The sequence below is a fragment of the Metopolophium dirhodum genome, chromosome 6 (assembly GCF_019925205.1).
Source record: "Metopolophium dirhodum isolate CAU chromosome 6, ASM1992520v1, whole genome shotgun sequence".
NCBI lineage: Eukaryota > Metazoa > Arthropoda > Insecta > Hemiptera > Aphididae > Metopolophium > Metopolophium dirhodum.
The window spans coordinates 18,617,175-18,628,360 of record NC_083565.1 but is presented as its reverse complement, the minus strand read 5'-3'; the positions used below and the strand labels follow the sequence as shown (position 1 = coordinate 18,628,360).

At 30.4% G+C, this 11,186-nt stretch overlaps 1 long non-coding RNA gene across 1 annotated transcript; it reads left to right on the top strand.

Moving 5' to 3' along the window:
• The first annotated feature begins 1,395 nt into the window (after nt 1-1,395).
• On the top strand, nt 1,396-7,959 carry LOC132947876 (uncharacterized). The gene is made up of 3 exons (XR_009664960.1): nt 1,396-1,569; nt 5,401-5,442; nt 7,627-7,959. It is a non-coding gene; the product is annotated as an uncharacterized LOC132947876 (long non-coding RNA).
• The last annotated feature ends 3,227 nt before the right edge of the window (nt 7,960-11,186 follow it).

Genomic DNA, 11,186 nt, shown 5'->3' with positions numbered 1-11,186 from the left:
GGAATTCCATATTATTATAGCCAGAGTCGGACTGCAATTGAGTACGGGGCCTTGGCTTAATTTTTTATGGTAACTTGGGGCCCCTGATTTTGTACTTATTAATATTATTATTATTCATTTAGACTTTTAGATTAAATAGAAATACGAAATAAACATATTTTTTTTTTCAAATCGGGAAACATATCTTTGTTTACAATCTTGAGAAGCTCTCAATAATTATTAAAATAATGACATAATCATTATCATTCTACAAATTTAATAGCTGTCTATATACAAATATGTATTATTGATTATAAATAGTGTAAAATTGTTGTGACTGTTAAATAATTGAATAATCTTATATTATATTTATACTGACGTATGCGTATGACTTGGTATTCCCATTATCACTGATTGTAACTGAATTATTATATTTTGGATAAGTATTGAAGTGATGCCATAGAGTAATATATTACTCTACGACTCATGAAAAATTTGACACAATTTGAATCGGTGTTTTTCTTTGTAATATTTGATGTCACAGGTGGTGTAGGCCAGTGTAGGGGCTACGTGCCAGTGGCGTACTTTGGGGATTGGATGCCTGGGTAGGAGGGATTTCCTCCGTCTGATAATGAAAAAAGTCCGATGGGTCTCTTGTCATCAATTTACTAAGGACCTGCAGAAAATGTCTTAGCATTTGAGAATATGCTCAATATAAATTCTATATTCAAAATAAAGTAAAACCAGTTAATATATCGAATAATTGAATTTTAGTTAGGTACGTATTTAGTTATTTGTGCCTATGTGGCTGTATGATAAATATGCAAGATGGCAATTGTATTGAAAAAAATGTTCTATGTACATGAAAATTAGATCGCGAGTGAAATGACCTTTTTTTGGGTTAATCAAAAGATTGCCCAGGCACTTTTTTCAAATCGTGGACTGGGCCTTTTTGAGCCAGTCCGACACTGAATTTACAGCTACACTATAGTAAACATGTTAACAATTTTTATATACGGTTAAATCCAGGGTCGGGCAATATACTCAAAAAAAAGTATCATGATACATGCATTTACTGTACCTTATAGATACAAGATACATTGTGAATGTAGAAAAGATACAAGATACATAATATTTTTGTACTTCCAAATTAATTTTATTAGGTAACTATTAAATTTTATAATTATTATTTATTTTACTGAAAGTTGACACAGACACAGACACAGTCTATGGTTACAGGTGTTTCACAAATATTTTCTGACATGGAATCGTTAATTAGAACCCCATTGGGGCCTCGCTTAGTGATTCACTCCGGTGCAAATTCAATACATTTTACAATGTAATTAATATTATATTCATTTATCGCAAAATATACATGTTTTATTCAGTTGTTTACGGAAACGCTTGTGCCTTGTTTTGTTTTGTATTTGCTGAATAATCATTTATAAGTATCGTAACTAGACAACGTTTTATATTATTCTTCCATTTGTATTCATCGCTGCAGTATTATTGATACGAATATGGCCAATAATATTAATATTTTAGCTATTTTTTTTATGTTTAGTTTTATCGGTTATACATTATCTAAAGGTGAGTACTTAATATTTTACTTAACAACATACACTGAGAACAGTGGCGTACGTAGGGGTAGGGTTCTAGGGTTCTGACCCCCTCCCCCCTGAAATTTCTCTTTTCTACAAAAAAAATCTTATTTACCATCATTTTGATACACACAGATCAATTGTTGGTCATTTTTAATAGATATAAAATAAGTTGTTGAATATGACAAAGTCGTCGATGATCATGGTTTCAGTTTTTTTTTTGGCTGATTTAGAACATTGCTACACTTCTGCCATAATCGATGGTGTATCATCGTTCATCGATTATAACCACGTTTCTTATGGCTCGAGGTGGCTGTATAAATGATCAAACTATAACTGTTTGTATAAAAAACTGTTAAGAAAAAAATATTGTTTATTTTTTATTCAGGTAAAACCCTGACCGAACCAAAATCCTGCGTACGCTACTGACTGAGAATATGCCTCAGCCACATATTATGCATTTATGCTTCCTTATCGAACAAACATGACTTTAATTTCAGCAGAACCGATTTCTTATTATTAACTTTAATTTACTCATTATCAACATTTATGGTAGCAATATTATCTAGGCACCTCTTAGGCTTTAAGTGGTATAATAGTATTATATTTAAATTGGATAATACAGGTAAATTCAATCTTATAATCTTTTAATCTGATCCCGCACACTTAGTTAAACGTAAAAAAAGACGACTCTTACAAAAATTGTGATTGTTCAACTCTTTTTGGGTATAACTATCGCTACAGTAAGTGCAACACAGCCACCCTGGTAGGCAATCCGACCACATTGGATCGCGGAAAATTTGCGACAGCATATCCAGTATAGGCAATTCACTTGCTATAAGTGTAACTCAGCCACATTGGTAGGGAATGTGTGAAACTTCGTTTTGATGCATGTTTTGTACCTGATCTGCCCGAATGACCAATGGCAACCAATAATAAATAAATAAGTACTTATTTCTATTAATTGTTTCTCTTATAGACAATAGCAACCATTTATAAACAAAAATTTCCATCGTAAATCTCAAAATCCCTGTTTGAGCACCTTTCCGGGTTGGGCCTACCAGGTCACGTATTTCCGAACCCTACAACTGAGCTGGAGCACTAGTGCCCGAATCCGGTTTGACTCGGTAGTGTGCATCTTCACCGGGTCCAATATTGTGAATCTAAACCTTTCAAGGACCCACTCAAACACACACAATAAATGTCATCAAAATCGTTGAAGCCGTTTAGGAGGAGCTTGAATACTTACACACGACAGAAGAAATATATTATATATTACTAACTGACACAGAAATGCTTTGCTGTTTTTAGGGTTTTGTGATTGTTCCACTCCTTTTGGGTGTAACACGCTATAGAAGCAATGTATTTTAAGTGTAAATTATATTATATTTTCATTTATAGCCATCCCAATCGGCGTTGTCCGTGAGATTCGCTTGTAATTTATGCGAGCAGTATATTATCAGGTAGGCAATCTACCTGGGGTTGATCGCGGACCCCGCGTGGTGCGTACGTACACAGGCTTATCGCATTAATAATAATTATTATTATTATCAAAACAAACAGCAACCATTTATAAACAAAAAAAGTAAATCTCAAAATCTTTTATAAACACAATTTTTCAATTTTTCATTCATGCTCCTCTCCTATTGGTCGTAGAGTGATGCTATATTATAGCCTAAAGCATTCCTCGATTAATGGACTATCGAAGACAAAAAATAATTTTTTAATTCGAATCAGTAGTTCCTGAGATTACTGCGTTAATCCAACTCAACAATTTTTCAGCTTTATAATATTAGTATAGATGAGATATGGATTGTTATTATTTTCGGACACCCAATACATTTTGCCAAGACAGATATTATAAACCAGTACTAAAATCCATTGAGTAATTTTCGAGATTTCACGCGTTCATACATAAAAATAATGTGCTTCTATTTTATAATATATATAGATGAACATCTCAAAGACTCAAAATTGGTTCTGTTTAACACATATTTATCTATATTATAATACGTTTATAAGTGGATTTGATGTCTTATGCAATGTCAACCATTTATCATATAATCATAATTTTTTTAATATAATATATTTTTCACTAACCTTTAATTATTTTAAATAAAGTTGCTGAACCATGCAAGGGTAAGTCATTATATTTTACTTTCCACCACACTTATACAATGTACATGTACAGTGAAACCTCCACTAACGGACACCTCCCAATAGCGGACTCTCCGAATAACGAACATTATTTTATTAGGGGATTTTTAAAACAATGGTAAATCCCTAATCATTATTTGAAAATACAATTTGTAATATGCCTATCTGTAATACGTATTCACATTCGTATGCACTCTTGTAATAATGTAACATAATTACGATAACAAACTCGTTATGGGACGATACGATTATGACAAATTCGGTTATCGGTGAAGCGATTATGTGTTATGACAAAAGTATGTCAGTTAGTGACGGTTTTCAAACGTCCTCTCATCATAGGTAAGGCAAAACTACCGCGGGCTTTCAAAAAATTAGACGTAAATAAATTTCCCGTTGACTGGTGTTGGAATAAAAAGGCCTGGATGACGACACAGATTATGACAGAACATGAAAAACATTAGATATATGTACATACATAATACATTATTATACAAATAAATTTCAAAAATTTATCCCCTCTGAATAACGGACACCTCCGAATAACGGACAAAATGTTGGTGACCAAGAGTGTCCGCTATTCAGAGGCTATTCATTACAGTGAGTTCCGGTTTAATCTTGATGTGATCGCTTTTATTATATAGATTTATTGTTAATAAATATTATACACTCCCTGTGACTCCGCCGATCTTTAGTAAAACACGTATTAAAATTAATTGAGTCATTTTCGAGATATCGTGCGTACATACAAAAAAGGTGCTTATATTTCATAATTAACATATATAATAAAATTGGTTCTGTTTAACACAAATTTACGTATATTATAACACATTTATAAGTGGGTTTGACGTTCTCTACAAAGTCAACCATTTTATGTCCTCCTTTTTTTTTTAATATAAATTTTTTTTTACTAACCATTAACTATTTTGAATCAAGATGAAAAATGTTGCAAGAGTAAGTTATTATATTTTGCTATCCAACATACCTATACAATACAATACACATGTATTGCAGTGAGTTCCGGTTTAATTTTGATGTGATCGCTTTTATTATATAGGTTTATAATTTATAAATATTATACAGTAAACATTGACAAAAAAGAAATAAAAATATTATAAAATTAATGCGTTCTATCCTTCTCACAGAATGTAAAGTATGTTTTATGGAATCGATTGGATCGTTTAGGTGGATAATCATTATTATGAGCACGTAATTTTATCTCATTAAGCGTACTTATCTCACTATAAAACTATTATTTGTATATAGCTAAAAATTACAAATTCAAGTAAATTCCTGAACACAACCATTCGTTTAGATTGTAATGAAATTAAAAAAAAATTAAATGCTAAATATTATTGTTAGGTATCTAGCTTAATATAATTATATCGCTCATCTTATAGGGTACAATTTTAATATTAATAAAATATGTTTTAATAAGATTCCTTTGATGTTTGGTTCCCAGTTCATACGTTTTAATGTATAGTAAAGTTACACTTGAGTAAAAATGTCAGGGAATAATGTCAGGAATAATTTGTATATATAATTTAACTTTTACACCAACTTATTTTGATAGTTATACAAATATTAATTACATAATATAATTTTATTTATAATATATCAATTGTAATTGTACAAATATTCGTTGTTATTTAAAACATTATTACAGATGAAATGGTTTTAGTTGGTTTAATGGTGTTTATCCCAGAATGTAAGTACCTACCGGTTAATTTAGGCGTTTGAATAATATGGAAACTATTTATGATATTATATCATTCACTGTTTATACTTAATGTTTTAATTCTTTTATAATAATATTATATGAAGCACCTACTTTAACACCATCTTTTGGGTACCAACATAAAATATAAAAATAATACATATTTCGATTGTTTCTCATGCATCGATTTCAGTTTGATGCGAGGAACTCATCATGAAGTCACCGCGGTCTGATCTTTTTTCTGAACATTTGGATAATAACTGTTGTAAAAACTAAAAAGTGTTATAGGTACTTAGTTTTCCCTTAAATTGGAGTAGTATGCAATCCTTGCATTTAGTTTAAATCTGTTGTTTTTACAATAATTAATTTAAAAGTATTATAAATTATATTTATATTGCAAGTTGGTACCCAATCACGAGTGGTTGATTATAGCAATATAATAGCATTACCAAACTGAGATTCATATGTTGTATAATAATGTACTTAACATTTTATAGACAATAGGTTTGGAAATGTAAGCGGTTGGAAAAATATAATTAGTGGATTAGGTTAGTGTATCGTAATTATTTATATTATTGTATTTTAATACCTATTTAATAATAATATACACTGTGCATACGGGATGATGAAATAATTTACACACTACATAGGTAAACTGCAGTGGCACACAATCATAACTGAGTAGGTTGACACTAAACAATGTTTGAGGACCACCGCTCAAAACTATATGAGGGGAATTATCCCTCACACATCCTTTCGTTAAAAAATAAATTTTATTTGAACTTATGTCTCGTTAAAATAATCTCTAAAACTTATTATGGTGGTATTCATGCTGGTTAATTTATGTGATGTTTATATATAGTTAGCTAACAGTCATGGAGCATAGGGGGCGGTTTTGATAACAGACTGGAGAAATTTTTTTTAAGATGGGTTTTGAGTTTTTGCTACTATTTTGTAAACTTTTTTTAATTTCAAACACCCATGATCACTTTTTCCCCTTTTCGGGGACTTTATAATAACTTTATAATATGTTTCACATTATATAACCATTTCGAGACGAGTTTGTAACATAGTGGATCTCAAACTTCATTTTACAATAAAATGTTGAGTTTTGAAAATTATTGTTAAGGTGAGACATTTGATACAGAAAAACATAGGTACTTACTGGTACGTTTTCCTTTCCACGTCTGGACACGGCGTCTAGCGTCACTACCGGTCTGGACGTAGGTCGGCGTCTGATGCGGCCGTGCTGTTCCACTGTTTTCAGGGAAACCATAGCTTTACACGAATTTTAAATACAAAACAAAAATGGGTTAGTGGATGTCGCTCTGCTGTACAGTAGGTTACAAGTGGGTCAATGTAAAATGGATTGTATTAAACTTGAATTCAAAGATATAACAACATTGTATAAGAAAAACGATTCAGAGCGGAGACAGTTTGTCTGTCTGAATTTTTATATTGTTATTATTTGTTATAGCATGTAATTGAATTAATATTATTATTTTTTATTCGTTGCTATTTTAAATCTTATTTTTAGCTGGTTTTTGTAATTTGTCGTTAGTTTTTCCCGTGGCATTAAATAACTATGGAGAAAATCGAAAAATGACCTGTTTAAAGTATCATCCTGATACAATTTGCTAAATTATAAGATACTAAATTATGTTGAAATCAAAGAACTCCTTCTGTTAAAAAGCGCTACTCCATCCCCACTATGTATTTTATTCATGTCTTATAGCGTTATTAATATTTTAGATCCCAATACACTAAGGGGTAAGTATGTAATTATTGTCAATGTTTTATGATGATCATTATTTATAATATTGTTTTTTGATAAAATAAATGTAAAGCGTTTATAATGTACCTACATATATTATGTTACTGATTATGTAGATTAAAAATGTTTCACTAATAAAGTAACAATAATTAATATTAAATGCATACATGAAGCTAACGCACATTATTTCAGAACCAATACGGACATTTGTATTCAATCGCCAGCAATATAGTAATAATTATTAAATTGATCACAGTTCATATTTATGACATATAATATACTATTTCATACTTAATTAAAATAAACACTAAGTACTATTATTTATTGGTTCTATAATATTACATCAAATATAAATAAATAAAAAAAAATTTAACTCAAGCTGATTTATTTTTATTTTTAAGGTATCATCACAGAGCCACTCACATTTTGTGGCGAATATGAATATGATCCGAGTAAACGATTATGAATACAATGAGCATATACACATATAAATGTTTTTTTTTATCACATATATAATTTTTGGGTACTTTTAATTACGATGGTTAAATTTAAGAACAATTGTACTTTATATTAAACAATAAGACGATTGTATAACTTATGATTTATATAATATATCATAATATATCATTTTTATTTATAAAACTCCTTGTTATTTATACTAATTATTACATAATTGTATTTGATAAAGCATCATTATCGGAAAGAATATTGTTGATAACAAATATTTTTTTTCTCTATATTGTGTTATATTTTTTCTATATTAACTTTTTGTAAATCCACGGGTCATATAATTACAATGCAGTGAAATTGTGTTAATAAATATTGTATAAAAAAAAAATAGACAATAGAGTAAATAATTATCTAGATAATTTTAAAAAAAGACCGTTTTTATTATCTAGATAAGATAATGGATAAAATATCATTTAAAAGTTATCTAGATGAGATAAAATATACGAAAAATGTCTAGATAATCTAGATAATGCCTAACACTGCTGAGAAGGTTGGGTTTAGCTGTGTTTGTAACGGGACAAGACCGCTACGGAATAGGTACGTGGCGCGCACTTGTTCCGTCGACATCGATAACCAAGGACTAAGATATAATGGACTGGAAACGACATGGTGGGCGGGTGACGGTGGACAGCCCGCATAAGGTTCCTCTGTTATCATCAACACTTTTCGATTTTTCAAATTTTTTTTTTTCCAAAATGTGTGTCTTAGGGGGTTTTGTAAGAATGTAAAAAAAGATGCCCGGGCAAACTTCGTTTTGAAGTTATTAATGAAAAACTTCAAAAACTACATTTTTTTCGTATAACGCGCATTTTTTTATAAAAAAAAAATACTTAAAATTGAATATCGCTCGGACAAAAAAATTTAAAATATCCCCCGATTTGCTGTGTAAAACCACCTTGGGTAGGCTTCGGAATTAAACATAGTTGTCAGCGCTGCGCTCGGACAAAAAAATCGAAAAACACCAAACAATAGTTCCTCCGCGCAGCATTAAAGTAGTGTTGCGCACATGCGTATAAACGTAAAATTGCAAACTTTGGATGACTATAAGTTCCAAAATAACGGTTTCCACAAAAAAATTCAAACAGTTTCAAAATCAGCGTTAAAAACTACACATTTCGAAAAAAAAATTTTAAAAACTATAAAAGCGTATAACCACCACATGGTATATTATACAGTACAGCTATAATCTACCGATATTAAATACGGTTTTCTATAACTCTAATCTAAAAATAAATCTCAATATTCCCAATGATACAGCTGATACGGGGAACAAAAATATATATTGTTTATAGCTAAATGATTATGGTATTTTTCTTGTAAGGTGGTTAAAATTATTAAATAAGTCAATTTGCATCTTTATTAAAATTATTTTCAATCTTTATCACACAAGGTTCAGTACTTGATAAATGGTCCTAGGGCCCCCATATATCAACTCAGGATAAGGCCTACCAGGAAAAGAAAATCCCGAATTCCCGGTGGGCCTATCCACCTCTGTCAACAAGTAAGGGGATTTTAAAAATGTATATTATGTACGTATTTATGGGTGTACCTATTATTATATATTTCATCCCCCCCCTAGCAAAATTCCTAAATACGCCACTGCGTTGACAATAATAACAAGAAATATATTCTTCTAATTTTATAAATAATTTATATTATATTAGAATTTTAGTAACATTGGTTTTATTATTTTGTTGGGGCACTATAATATTTATCTAGATAAGCCCATTTTTATCTAAGCTAAACATTAGAATTCTAATAAATCGTAACATAATTATCTAGATACTTTAAAATATAATTTATTTCAAAAAATCTTATGTAGATAATTTCCAACACTGTGAACAGGTCCCGATGACATATTATCATCATGACGCTGACAAGTGGTGGTACTTTTACTTTTTAGTATAGAGCTTTCTCCTAAGAGACTAATACCACCCCTGCACAGGTTATCGAGACCCTTATTGATATTGGGCCGATCAGGCCGCCGTCTATCCAACGTCAACCGTATGAAAACGAGCCGCCGTCCATCCGAGACCGAGCCGCCTGTCCGTCGTCATCACCGTATACAACCACCGGAATATCGTGAGTCACTTACCCCAAACATCTACGTGTCAACTCCCCCCCAAAATATTGAGATGTATAGACGAGTTTTAGTCTAGAAAGATACAAATTCAAACGCGAAGTAGCTGTTTAAATACGTCACAGGTGCCCAATAATATAACATACCGAGAACATTTCGCCCAGTGGTCGGTGAAATTACGTCATTTGCAAATACCACAGATATCAGAGGAAGAAATTGTAACAAATATAACCAGTCACTATCCAGGATACCTTAGGGCATATTGAATGGTAAATTACAGAAAATGTCAAGAATACCTCTCAAATTGCCGTAAATAATATTTTTGTATTTTAATTTTATAATATGACCTTATTGAACTGAAATTTAGGTAGGTACCTGGGAATACATAATACTTATTTTTTTTATACCCATAACGATAAAGTGATAAACCACATGTGACTGTGTAAACTGTGTAAACTGTAAGGTGTAAACAATGTAAATGTTTTTTACTTTTTCATATTTGATTTGGTACCTACTTACTAAAGTGAATTTTCCTGTACAATTTTATTCTAAATAAAACAATTATATTTTTCTTAGTAAATTATATTGAACATAATATCATTGCGATCATATTATAACTATACTAGTATTTATAGGTCATCTATGATAATATATACGAATTATATACATTATAATTTTATTTACAGCGATCCCCTATTTTAATTTATCATGGCGTATTGGAGTAGTAATAATAATATACCAATTGCGCTCTAAACATTTTACAATACCTAAGGAAAAGTTATTATAATAGTTAGTTATAATTATAAATATAATAAAAATAAAAATAAATAACTAGGTAGGTACACTAAAATTATATAAGCTTCCACGGACATAACATGGTTAACCTTTTAGGGGCCCCGCAAAGTAATTCATTCCTGTGCACATTTAACTCTTTTTCATGGAAACCTATAAATGTTTGTTAAACTTTTCATTTGTAGTTTGAACCAACTGTTAACGTACCTACGTAGGTATTAATTTATTGTGTATAACGAATACAGTCTATACCTATATTATACATATATTTCGAGACCCCCGATTAATGCAATAAACCACATACGATTATAAGAGTTGATACCTACAGACTAAACACATTTGTCCGTACAATTGTGTTTCAAAAGATAGATAACGTACATTACATGTTGTAACACTAAGCTTTTATATAGTTATAACTTATAACTTTTTATATTATTTATTTTTAATTTTTATTCATTTATATTGATTTCAAATACAACCCGGCAGCGGAGGCCATTAGTTAACATGTTTTAATTACTATTTACACTATTATTATACATTAGGTATATTCTTAGTTTGACAAAAACATTAAATTTCGTC